Source organism: Lissotriton helveticus, chromosome 8, assembly GCF_964261635.1.
Source record: "Lissotriton helveticus chromosome 8, aLisHel1.1, whole genome shotgun sequence".
Classification (NCBI taxonomy): domain Eukaryota; kingdom Metazoa; phylum Chordata; class Amphibia; order Caudata; family Salamandridae; genus Lissotriton; species Lissotriton helveticus.
Window position 1 is genome coordinate 51,095,133 of NC_136069.1, and position 12,500 is coordinate 51,107,632.

General features: G+C 39.8%; 12 non-coding genes across 12 annotated transcripts in view; all 12 read right to left on the reverse strand.

The window, feature by feature from the left end:
* Positions 1-36, reverse strand: part of TRNAF-GAA (transfer RNA phenylalanine (anticodon GAA)) — a 73-nt gene extending 37 nt beyond the window's left edge. The window contains exon 1 of the tRNA in view: positions 1-36. This exon is cut by the window's left edge and continues 37 nt beyond it. This is a non-coding gene — a tRNA (tRNA-Phe).
* A 1,093-nt stretch (positions 37-1,129) lies between these two features.
* Positions 1,130-1,202, reverse strand: TRNAF-GAA (transfer RNA phenylalanine (anticodon GAA)). Its single transcript has one exon. It is a non-coding gene; the product is annotated as a tRNA-Phe (tRNA).
* Positions 1,203-1,712: 510 nt separating this feature from the next.
* Positions 1,713-1,785, reverse strand: TRNAF-GAA (transfer RNA phenylalanine (anticodon GAA)). The gene has a single exon. It is a non-coding gene; the product is annotated as a tRNA-Phe (tRNA).
* Positions 1,786-3,459: 1,674 nt separating this feature from the next.
* TRNAF-GAA (transfer RNA phenylalanine (anticodon GAA)) lies at positions 3,460-3,532 on the reverse strand. The gene has a single exon. It is a non-coding gene; the product is annotated as a tRNA-Phe (tRNA).
* Positions 3,533-4,042: 510 nt separating this feature from the next.
* Positions 4,043-4,115, reverse strand: TRNAF-GAA (transfer RNA phenylalanine (anticodon GAA)). Its single transcript has one exon. It is a non-coding gene; the product is annotated as a tRNA-Phe (tRNA).
* A 1,092-nt stretch (positions 4,116-5,207) lies between these two features.
* Positions 5,208-5,280, reverse strand: TRNAF-GAA (transfer RNA phenylalanine (anticodon GAA)). Its single transcript has one exon. It is a non-coding gene; the product is annotated as a tRNA-Phe (tRNA).
* A 1,092-nt stretch (positions 5,281-6,372) lies between these two features.
* Positions 6,373-6,445, reverse strand: TRNAF-GAA (transfer RNA phenylalanine (anticodon GAA)). The gene has a single exon. It is a non-coding gene; the product is annotated as a tRNA-Phe (tRNA).
* Positions 6,446-6,955: 510 nt separating this feature from the next.
* TRNAF-GAA (transfer RNA phenylalanine (anticodon GAA)) lies at positions 6,956-7,028 on the reverse strand. Its single transcript has one exon. It is a non-coding gene; the product is annotated as a tRNA-Phe (tRNA).
* A 1,092-nt stretch (positions 7,029-8,120) lies between these two features.
* TRNAF-GAA (transfer RNA phenylalanine (anticodon GAA)) lies at positions 8,121-8,193 on the reverse strand. The gene has a single exon. It is a non-coding gene; the product is annotated as a tRNA-Phe (tRNA).
* Positions 8,194-8,702: 509 nt separating this feature from the next.
* On the reverse strand, positions 8,703-8,775 carry TRNAF-GAA (transfer RNA phenylalanine (anticodon GAA)). The gene has a single exon. It is a non-coding gene; the product is annotated as a tRNA-Phe (tRNA).
* Positions 8,776-11,034: 2,259 nt separating this feature from the next.
* TRNAF-GAA (transfer RNA phenylalanine (anticodon GAA)) lies at positions 11,035-11,107 on the reverse strand. The gene has a single exon. It is a non-coding gene; the product is annotated as a tRNA-Phe (tRNA).
* Positions 11,108-12,200: 1,093 nt separating this feature from the next.
* Positions 12,201-12,273, reverse strand: TRNAF-GAA (transfer RNA phenylalanine (anticodon GAA)). The gene has a single exon. It is a non-coding gene; the product is annotated as a tRNA-Phe (tRNA).
* Positions 12,274-12,500: the final 227 nt, after the last annotated feature.

The following is a 12,500-nucleotide window of genomic DNA, read 5'->3' on the forward strand; positions in this document are numbered from 1 at the left end:
TTCAGTCTAACGCTCTCCCAACTGAGCTATTTCGGCCTGCTGCTAGCTGTGGTCTTCATACTTTGATTTGAACCATTCAACAAACTAGATGCATGACCTGGATATTTACCCTTATATGTTAGAGATATGTTTTAAGGAGTCCTGTATCATTCAGCAGTTAACTTGTGCAATGAGTAAATAGCATTTTTGGGATCCGGGTTAGGTAGCGTTTTTTTAACTCTGAATGGACTAGTACTATATTACCCAGACGTATGTGGCCTGAGTAGGTAAGCAACGTCATCTGACTACTGACATCTGTGTTCAAGGGGAAGTTGAAGGTAATGCAGACAAGAGTTTACATTACAAAAAAGCATGAAATGGGAAACATTCATAGTCTAACCTGAAGGCAAGAAATGTGGAAGCAAGTTTAGAAGGAGGACAGAAAGCAAAGTCTATGTTAAATTGCTTGTGTTTTATTTCAGTTGAAAGAAATTTGATGAATAGAGAAAAAAGTACTACAGCTGATTCCAAGACCTATTTTGTTAGAAGCAAGGAACCTCTCAACTGTGCCGCAACACGGGATTGAACCAGGGACCTTTAAATCTTCAGTCTAACGCTCTCCCAACTGAGCTATTTCGGCCTGCTGCTAGCTGAGGTCTTCATACTTTGATTTGAACCATTCAACAAACTAGATGCATGACCTGGATATTTACCCTTATATGTTAGAGATATGTTTTAAGGAGTCCTGTATCATTCAGCAGTTAACTTGTGCAATGGGTAAATAGCGTTTTTGGTATCCGGGTTAGGTAGCGTTTTTTTAACTCTGAATGGACTAGCACTATATTACCCAGACGTATTTGGGCTGAGTAGGTAAGCAATGTCATCTGACTACTGACATCTGTGTTCAAGGGGAAGTTGAAGGTAAGGCAGACAAGAGGTTACTTTACAAAAAAGCATGAAATGGGAAACATTCATAGTCTAACCTGAAGGCAAGAAATGTGGAAGCAAGTTTAGAATGAGGACAGAAAGCAAAGTCTATGTTAAATTACTTGTGTTGTATATCAGTTGGAAAAAATTTGATGAATAGAGAAAAAAGTACTGCAGCAGATTCCAAGACCTCTTTTGTCAGAAGCAAGGAACCTCTCAACTGTGCCGAAACCCGGGATTGAACCAGGGACTTTTAGATCTTCAGTCTAACGCTCTCCCGACTGAGCTATTTCGGCCTGCTGCTAGCAGTGGTCTTCATACTTTGATTTGAACCATTCAACAAACTAGATGCATGACCTGGATATTTACCCTTATATGTTAGAGATATGTTTTAAGGAGTCCTGTATCATTCAGCAGTTAACTTGTGCAATGGGTAAATAGCGTTTTTGGGATCCGGGTTAGGTAACGTTTTTTTAACTCTGAATGGACTAGCACTATATTACCCAGACGTATGTGGCCTGAGTAGGTAAGCAATGTCATCTGACTACTGACATCTGTGTTCAAGGGGAAGTTGAAGGTAATGCAGACAAGAGTTTACTTTACAAAAAAGCATGAAATGGGAAACATTCATAGTCTAACCTGAAGGCAAGAAATGTGGAAGCAAGTTTAGAAGGAGGACAGAAAGCAAAGTCTATGTTAAATTGCTTGTGTTGTATATCAGTTGGAAAAAATTTGATGAATAGAGAAAAAAGTACTGCAGCAGTATTCAAGACCTATTTTGTTGAAAGCAAGGAACCTCTCAACTGTGCCGAAAACCGGGATTGAACCAGGGACCTTTAGATCTTCAGTCTAACGCTCTCCCAACTGAGCTATTTCGGCCTGCTGCTAGCTGTGGTCTTCATACTTTTATTTGAACCATTCAACAAACTAGATGCATGACCTGGATGTTTACCCTTATATGTTAGAGATATGTTTTAAGGAGTCCTGTATCATTCAGCAGTTAACTTGTGCAATGGGTAAATAGAGTTTTGGGATCCGGGTTAGGTAGCGTTTTTTTAACTCTGAATGGACTAGCACTATATTACCCAGACGTATGTGGCCTGAGTAGGTAAGCAACGTCATCTGACTACTGACATCTGTGTTCAAGGGGAAGTTGAAGGTAAGGCAGACAAGAGGTTACATTACAAAAAAGCATGAAATGGGAAACATTCATAGTCTAAGCTGAAGGCAAGAAATGTGGAAGCAAATTTAGAAGGAGGACACAAAGCAAAGTCTATGTTAAATTGCTTGTGTTGTATATCAGTTGGAAAGAATTTGATGAATAGAGAAAAAAGTACTACAGCTGATTCCAAGACCTATTTTGTTAGAAGCAAGGAACCTCTCAACTGTGCCGAAACCCGGGATTGAACCAGAGACCTTTAGCTCTTCAGTCTAACGCTCTCCCAACTGAGCTATTTCGGCCTGCCGCTAGCTGAGGTCTTCATACTTTGATTTGAACCATTCAACAAACTAGATGCATGACCTGGATGTTTACCCTTATATGTTAGAGATATGTTTTAAGGAGTCCTGTATCATTCAGCAGTTAACTTGTGCAATGGGTAAATAGAGTTTTGGGATCCGGGTTAGGTAGCGTTTTTTTAACTCTGAATGGACTAGCACTATATTACCCAGACGTATGTGGCCTGAGGAGGTAAGCAACGTCATCTGACTACTGACATCTGTGTTCAAGGGGAAGTTGAAGGTAAGGCAGACAAGAGGTTACTTTACAAAAAAGCATGAAATGGGAAACATTCATAGTCTAACCTGAAGGCAAGAAATGTGGAAGCAAGTTTAGAATGAGGACAGAAAGCAAAGTCTATGTTAAATTACTTGTGTTGTATATCAGTTGGAAAAAATTTGATGAATAGAGAAAAAAGTACTGTAGCAGATTCCAAGACCTCTTTCGTCAGAAGCAAGGAACCTCTCAACTGTGCCGAAACCCGGGATTGAAACAGGGACCTTTAGATCTTCAGTCTAACGCTCTCCCAACTGAGATATTTCGGCCTGCTGCTAGCTGTGGTCTTCATACTTTGATTTGAACCATTCAACAAACTAGATGCATGACCTGGATATTTACCCTTATATGTTAGAGATATGTTTTAAGGAGTCCTGTATCATTCAGCAGTTAACTTGTGCAATGGGTAAATAGCATTTTTGGGATCCGGGTTAGGTAGCGTTTTTTTAACTCTGAATGGACTAGCACTATATTACCCAGACGTATGTGGCCTGAGTAGGTAAGCAACGTCATCTGACTACTGACATCTGTGTTCAAGGGGAAGTTGAAGGTAATGCAGACAAGAGTTTACATTACAAAAAAGCATGAAATGGGAAACATTCATAGTCTAACCTGAAGGCAAGAAATGTGGAAGCAAGTTTAGAAGGAGGACAGAAAGCAAAGTCTATGTTAAATTGCTTGTGTTGTATATCAGTTGGAAAAAATTTGATGAATAGATAAAAAAGTACTACAGCTGATTCCAAGACCTATTTTGTTAGAAGCAAGGAACCTCTCAACTGTGCCGAAACCCGGGATTGAACCAGGGACCTTTAGATCTTCAGTCTAACGCTCTCCCAACTGAGCTATTTCGGCCTGCTGCTAGCTGTGGTCTTCATACTTTGATTTGAACCATTCAACAAACTAGATGCATGACCTGGATATTTACCATTATATGTTAGAGATGTGTTTTAAGGAGTCCTGTATCATTCAGCAGTTAACTTGTGCAATGGGTAAATAGCGTTTTTGGGATCCGGGTTAGGTAGCGTTTTTTTAACTCTGAATGGACTAGCACTATATTACCCAGACGTATGTGGCCTGAGTAGGTAAGCAACGTCATCTGACTACTGACATCTGTGTTCAAGGGGAAGTTGAAGGTAATGCAGACAAGAGTTTACATTACAAAAAAGCATGAAATGGGAAACATTCATAGTCTAACCTGAAGGCAAGAAATGTGGAAGCAAGGTTAGAAGGAGGACACAAAGCAAAGTCTATGTTAAATTGCTTGTGTTGTATATCAGTTAGAAAAAATTTGATGAATAGTGAAAAAAGTACTACAGCTGATTCCAAGACCTATCTTGTTAGAAGCAAGGAACCTCTCAACTGTGCCGAAACCCGGGATTGAACCAGGGACCTTTAGATCTTCAGTCTAACGCTCTCCCAACTGAGCTATTTCGGCCTGCTGCTAGCTGTGGTCTTCATACTTTGATTTGAACCATTCAACAAACTAGATGCATGACCTGGATGTTTACCCTTATATGTTAGAGATATGTTTTAAGGAGTCCTGTATCATTCAGCAGTTAACTTGTGCAATGGGTAAATAGAGTTTTGGGATCCGGGTTAGGTAGCGTTTTTTTAACTCTGAATGGACTAGCACTATATTACCCAGACGTATGTGGCCTGAGTAGGTAAGCAACGTCATCTGACTACTGACATCTGTGTTCAAGGGGAAGTTGAAGGTAAGGCAGACAAGAGTTTACACTACAAAAAAGCATGAAATGGGAAACATTCATAGTATAACCTGAAGGCAAGAAATGTGGAAGCAAGTTTAGAAGGAGGACACAAAGCAAAGTCTATGTTAAATTGCTTGTGTTGTATATCAGTTGGAAAGAATTTGATGAATAGAGAAAAAAGTACTACAGCTGATTCCAAGACCTATTTTGTTAGAAGCAAGGAACCTCTCAACTGTGCCGAAACCCGGGATTGAACCAGAGACCTTTAGCTCTTCAGTCTAATGCTCTCCCAACTGAACTATTTCGGCCTGCCGCTAGCAGAGGTCTTCATACTTTGATTTGAACCATTCAACAAACTAGATGCATGACCTGGATATTTACCCTTATATGTTAGAGATATGTTTTAAGGAGTCCTGTATCATTCAGCAGTTAACTTGTGCAATGGGTAAATAGCGTTTTTGGGATCCGGGTTAGGTAACGTTTTTTTAACTCTGAATGGACTAGCACTATATTACCCAGACGTATGTGGCCTGAGTAGGTAAGCAATGTCATCTGACTACTGACATCTGTGTTCAAGGGGAAATTGAAGGTAATGCAGACAAGAGTTTACTTTACAAAAAAGCATGAAATGGGAAACATTCATAGTCTAACCTGAAGGCAAGAAATGTGGAAGCAAGTTTAGAAGGAAGACAGAAAGCAAAGTCTATGTTAAATTGCTTGTGTTGTATATCAGTTGGAAAAAATGTGATGAATAGATAAAAAAGTACTACAGATGATTCCAAGACCTATTTTGTTAGAAGCAAGGAACCTCTCAAATGTGCCGAAACCCGGGATTGAACCAGGGACCTTTAGATCTTCAGTCTAACGCTCTCCCAACTGAGCTATTTCGGCCTGCCGCTAGCTGAGGTCTTCATACTTTGATTTGAACCATTCAACAAACTAGATGCATGACCTGGATGTTTACCCTTATATGTTAGAGATATGTTTTAAGGAGTCCTGTATCATTCAGCAGTTAACTTGTGCAATGGGTAAATAGAGTTTTGGGATCCGGGTTAGGTAGCGTTTTTTTAACTCTGAATGGACTAGCACTATATTACCCAGACGTATGTGGCCTGAGGAGGTAAGCAACGTCATCTGACTACTGACATCTGTGTTCAAGGGGAAGTTGAAGGTAAGGCAGACAAGAGGTTACTTTACAAAAAAGCATGAAATGGGAAACATTCATAGTCTAACCTGAAGGCAAGAAATGTGGAAGCAAGTTTAGAATGAGGACAGAAAGCAAAGTCTATGTTAAATTACTTGTGTTGTATATCAGTTGGAAAAAATTTGATGAATAGAGAAAAAAGTACTGTAGCAGATTCCAAGACCTCTTTCGTCAGAAGCAAGGAACCTCTCAACTGTGCCGAAACCCGGGATTGAAACAGGGACCTTTAGATCTTCAGTCTAACGCTCTCCCAACTGAGATATTTCGGCCTGCTGCTAGCTGTGGTCTTCATACTTTGATTTGAACCATTCAACAAACTAGATGCATGACCTGGATATTTACCCTTATATGTTAGAGATATGTTTTAAGGAGTCCTGTATCATTCAGCAGTTAACTTGTGCAATGGGTAAATAGCATTTTTGGGATCCGGGTTAGGTAGCGTTTTTTTAACTCTGAATGGACTAGCACTATATTACCCAGACGTATGTGGCCTGAGTAGGTAAGCAACGTCATCTGACTACTGACATCTGTGTTCAAGGGGAAGTTGAAGGTAATGCAGACAAGAGTTTACATTACAAAAAAGCATGAAATGGGAAACATTCATAGTCTAACCTGAAGGCAAGAAATGTGGAAGCAAGTTTAGAAGGAGGACAGAAAGCAAAGTCTATGTTAAATTGCTTGTGTTGTATATCAGTTGGAAAAAATTTGATGAATAGATAAAAAAGTACTACAGCTGATTCCAAGACCTATTTTGTTAGAAGCAAGGAACCTCTCAACTGTGCCGAAACCCGGGATTGAACCAGGGACCTTTAGATCTTCAGTCTAACGCTCTCCCAACTGAGCTATTTCAGCCTGCTGCTAGCTGTGGTCTTCATACTTTGATTTGAACCATTCAACAAACTAGATGCATGACCTGGATATTTACCATTATATGTTAGAGATGTGTTTTAAGGAGTCCTGTATCATTCAGCAGTTAACTTGTGCAATGGGTAAATAGCGTTTTTGGGATCCGGGTTAGGTAGCGTTTTTTTAACTCTGAATGGACTAGCACTATATTACCCAGACGTATGTGGCCTGAGTAGGTAAGCAACGTCATCTGACTACTGACATCTGTGTTCAAGGGGAAGTTGAAGGTAATGCAGACAAGAGTTTACATTACAAAAAAGCATGAAATGGGAAACATTCATAGTCTAACCTGAAGGCAAGAAATGTGGAAGCAAGGTTAGAAGGAGGACACAAAGCAAAGTCTATGTTAAATTGCTTGTGTTGTATATCAGTTAGAAAAAATTTGATGAATAGTGAAAAAAGTACTACAGCTGATTCCAAGACCTATCTTGTTAGAAGCAAGGAACCTCTCAACTGTGCCGAAACCCGGGATTGAACCAGGGACCTTTAGATCTTCAGTCTAACGCTCTCCCAACTGAGCTATTTCGGCCTGCTGCTAGCTGTGGTCTTCATACTTTGATTTGAACCATTCAACAAACTAGATGCATGACCTGGATGTTTACCCTTATATGTTAGAGATATGTTTTAAGGAGTCCTGTATCATTCAGCAGTTAACTTGTGCAATGGGTAAATAGAGTTTTGGGATCCGGGTTAGGTAGCGTTTTTTTAACTCTGAATGGACTAGCACTATATTACCCAGACGTATGTGGCCTGAGTAGGTAAGCAACGTCATCTGACTACTGACATCTGTGTTCAAGGGGAAGTTGAAGGTAAGGCAGACAAGAGTTTACACTACAAAAAAGCATGAAATGGGAAACATTCATAGTATAACCTGAAGGCAAGAAATGTGGAAGCAAGTTTAGAAGGAGGACACAAAGCAAAGTCTATGTTAAATTGCTTGTGTTGTATATCAGTTGGAAAGAATTTGATGAATAGAGAAAAAAGTACTACAGCTGATTCCAAGACCTATTTTGTTAGAAGCAAGGAACCTCTCAACTGTGCCGAAACCCGGGATTGAACCAGAGACCTTTAGCTCTTCAGTCTAATGCTCTCCCAACTGAACTATTTTGGCCTGCCGCTAGCAGAGGTCTTCATACTTTGATTTGAACCATTCAACAAACTAGATGCATGACCTGGATATTTACCCTTATATGTTAGAGATATGTTTTAAGGAGTCCTGTATCATTCAGCAGTTAACTTGTGCAATGGGTAAATAGCGTTTTTGGGATCCGGGTTAGGTAACGTTTTTTTAACTCTGAATGGACTAGCACTATATTACCCAGACGTATGTGGCCTGAGTAGGTAAGCAATGTCATCTGACTACTGACATCTGTGTTCAAGGGGAAATTGAAGGTAATGCAGACAAGAGTTTACTTTACAAAAAAGCATGAAATGGGAAACATTCATAGTCTAACCTGAAGGCAAGAAATGTGGAAGCAAGTTTAGAAGGAAGACAGAAAGCAAAGTCTATGTTAAATTGCTTGTGTTGTATATCAGTTGGAAAAAATGTGATGAATAGATAAAAAAGTACTACAGATGATTCCAAGACCTATTTTGTTAGAAGCAAGGAACCTCTCAACTGTGCCGAAACCCGGGATTGAACCAGGGACCTTTAGATCTTCAGTCTAACGCTCTCCCAACTGAGCTATTTCGGCCTGCTGCTAGCTGAGGTCTTCATACTTTGATTTGAACCATTCAACAAACTAGATGCATGACCTGGATATTTACCCTTATATGTTAGAGATATGTTTTAAGGAGTCCTGTATCATTCAGCAGTTAACTTGTGCAATGGGTAAATAGCGTTTTGGGATCCGGGTTAGGTAGCGTTTTTTTAACTCTGAATGGACTAGCACTATATTACCCAGACGTATGTGGCCTGAGTAGGTAAGCAATGTCTTCTGACTACTGTCATCTGTGTTCAAGGGGAAGTTGAAGGTAATGCAGACAAGAGTTTACTTTACAAAAAAGCATGAAATGGGAAACATTCATAGTCTAACCTGAAGGCAAGAAATGTGGAAGCAAGTTTAGAATGAGGACAGAAAGCAAAGTCTATGTTAAATTACTTGTGTTGTATATCAGTTGGAAAAAATTTGATGAATAGAGAAAAAAGTACTGTAGCAGATTCCAAGACCTCTTTTGTCAGAAGCAAGGAACCTCTCAACTGTGCCGAAACCCAGGATTGAACCAGGGACCTTTAGATCTTCAGTCTAACGCTCTCCCAACTGAGCTATTTCGGCCTGCTGCTATCTGTGGTCTTCATACTTTGATTTGAACCATTCAACAAACTAGATGCATGACCTGGATATTTACCCTTATATGTTAGAGATGTATTTTAAGGAGTCCTGTATCATTCAGCAGTTAACTTGTGCAATGGGTAAATAGCGTTTTTGGGATCCGGGTTAGGTAGCGTTTTTTTAACTCTGAATGGACTAGCACTATATTACCCAGACGTATGTGGCCTGAGTAGGTAAGCAACGTCATCTGACTACTGACATCTGTGTTCAAGGGGAAGTTGAAGGTAATGCAGACAAGAGTTTACATTACAAAAAAGCATGAAATGGGAAACATTCATAGTCTAACCTGAAGGCAAGAAATGTGGAAGCAAGTTTAGAAGGAGGACACAAAGCAAAGTCTATGTTAAATTGCTTGTGTTGTATATCAGTTGGAAAAAATTTGATGAATAGAGAAAAAAGTACTACAACTGATTCCAAGACCTATTTTGTCAGAAGCAAGGAACCTCTCAACTGTGCCGAAACCCGGGATTGAACCAGGGACCTTTAGATCTTCAGTCTAACGCTCTCCCAACTAACTATTTCGGCCTGCTGCTAGCTGAGGTCTTCATACTTTGATTTGAACCATTCAACAAACTAGATGCATGACCTGGATATTTACACTTATATGTTAGAGATATGTTTTAAGGAGTCCTGTATCATTCAGCAGTTAACTTGTGCAATGGGTAAATAGCGTTTTTGGGATCCGGGTTAGGTAGCGTTTTTTTAACTCTGAATGGACTAGCACTATATTACCCAGACGTATGTGGCCTGAGTAGGTAAGCAACGTCATCTGACTACTGACATCTGTGTTCAAGGGGAAGTTGAAGGTAAGGCAGACAAGAGTTTACATTACAAAAAAGCATGAAATGGGAAACATTCATAGTCTAACCTGAAGGCAAGAAATGTGGAAGCAAGTTTAGAAGGAGGACAGAAAGCAAAGTCTATGTTAAATTGCTTGTGTTGTATATCAGTTGGAAAGAATTTGATGAATAGAGAAAAAAGTACTACAGCTGATTCCAAGACCTATTTTGTTAGAAGCAAGGAACCTCTCAACTGTGCCGAAACCCGGGATTGAACCAGAGACCTTTAGCTCTTCAGTCTAACGCTCTCCCAACTGAGCTATTTCGGCCTGCCGCTAGCTGAGGTCTTCATACTTTGATTTGAACCATTCAACAAACTAGATGCATGACCTGGATATTTACCCTTATATGTTAGAGATATGTTTTAAGGAGTCCTGTATCATTCAGCAGTTAACTTGTGCAATGGGTAAATAGCGTTTTTGGGATCCGGGTTAGGTAACGTTTTTTTTAACTCTGAATGGACTAGCACTATATTACCCAGACGTATGTGGCCTGAGTAGGTAAGCAATGTCATCTGACTACTGACATCTGTGTTCAAGGGGAAGTTGAAGGTAATGCAGACAAGAGTTTACTTTACAAAAAAGCATGAAATGGGAAACATTCATAGTCTAACCTGAAGGCAAGAAATGTGGAAGCAAGTTTAGAAGGAGGACAGAAAGCAAAGTCTATGTTAAATTGCTTGTGTTGTATATCAGTTCGAAAAAATTTGATGAATAGAGAAAAAAGTACTGCAGCAGATTTCAAGACCTATTTTGTTGAAAGCAAGGAACCTCTCAACTGTGCCGAAAACCGGGATTGAAACAGGGACCTTTAGATCTTCCGTCTAACGCTCTCCCAACTGAGATATTTGGGCCTGCTGCTAGCTGTGGTCTTCATACTTTGATTTGAACCATTCAACAAACTAGATGCATGACCTGGATATTTACCCTTATATGTTAGAGATATGTTTTAGGGAGTCCTGTATCATTCAGCAGTTAACTTGTGCAATGGGTAAATAGCATTTTTGGGATCCGGGTTAGGTAGCGTTTTTTTAACTCTGAATGGACTAGCATTATATTACCCAGACGTATGTGGCCTGAGTAGGTAAGCAACGTCATCTGACTACTGACATCTGTGTTCAAGGGGAAGTTGAAGGTAATGCAGACAAGAGTTTACATTACAAAAAAGCATGAAATGGGAAACATTCATAGTCTAACCTGAAGGCAAGAAATGTGGAAGCAAGTTTAGAAGGAGGACAGAAAGCAAAGTCTATGTTAAATTGCTTGTGTTGTATATCAGTTGGAAAAAATTTGATGAATAGATAAAAAAGTACTACAGCAGATTCCAAGACCTATTTTGTTAGAAGCAAGGAACCTCTCAACTGTGCCGAAACCCGGGATTGAACCAGGGACCTTTAGATCTTCAGTCAAACGCTCTCCCAACTGAGCTATTTCGGCCTGCCGCTAGCTGAGGTCTTCATACTTTGATTTGAACCATTCAACAAACTAGATGCATGACCTGGATATTTACCCTTATATGTTAGAGATATGTTTTAAGGAGTCCTGTATCATTCAGCAGTTAACTTGTGCAATGGGTAAATAGCGTTTTTGGGATCCGGGTTAGGTAACGTTTTTTTAACTCTGAATGGACTAGCACTATATTACCCAGACGTATGTGGCCTGAGTAGGTAAGCAATGTCATCTGACTACTGACATCTGTGTTCAAGGGGAAGTTGAAGGTAATGCAGACAAGAGTTTACTTTACAAAAAAGCATGAAATGGGAAACATTCATAGTCTAACCTGAAGGCAAGAAATGTGGAAGCAAGTTTAGAAGGAGGACAGAAAGCAAAGTCTATGTTAAATTGCTTGTGTTGTATATCAGTTCGAAAAAATTTGATGAATAGAGAAAAAAGTACTGCAGCAGATTTCAAGACCTATTTTGTTGAAAGCAAGGAACCTCTCAACTGTGCCGAAAACCGGGATTGAAACAGGGACCTTTAGATCTTCCGTCTAACGCTCTCCCAACTGATATATTTGGGCCTGCTGCTAGCTGTGGTCTTCATACTTTGATTTGAACCATTCAACAAACTAGATGCATGACCTGGATATTTACCCTTATATGTTAGAGATATGTTTTAGGGAGTCCTGTATCATTCAGCAGTTAACTTGTGCAATGGGTAAATAGCATTTTTGGGATCCGGGTTAGGTAGCGTTTTTTTAACTCTGAATGGACTAGCATTATATTACCCAGACGTATGTGGCCTGAGTAGGTAAGCAACGTCATCTGACTACTGACATCTGTGTTCAAGGGGAAGTTGAAGGTAATGCAGACAAGAGTTTACATTACAAAAAAGCATGAAATGGGAAACATTCATAGTCTAACCTGAAGGCAAGAAATGTGGAAGCAAGTTTAGAAGGAGGACAGAAAGCAAAGACTATGTTAAATTGCTTGTGTTGTATATCAGTTGGAAAAAATTTGATGAATAGATAAAAAAGTACTACAGCAGATTCCAAGACCTATTTTGTTAGAAGCAAGGAACCTCTCAACTGTGCCGAAACCCGGGATTGAACCAGGGACCTTTAGATCTTCAGTCTAACGCTCTCCCAACTGAGCTATTTCGGCCTGCTGCTAGCTGTGGTCTTCATACTTTGATTTGAACCATTCAACAAACTAGATGCATGACCTGGATATTTACCCTTATATGTTAGAGATATGTTTTAAGGAGTCCTGTATCATTCAGCAGTTAACTTGTGCAATGAGTAAATAGCATTTTTGGGATCCGGGTTAGGTAGCGTTTTTTTAACTCTGAATGGACTAGTACTATATTACCCAGACGTATGTGGCCTGAG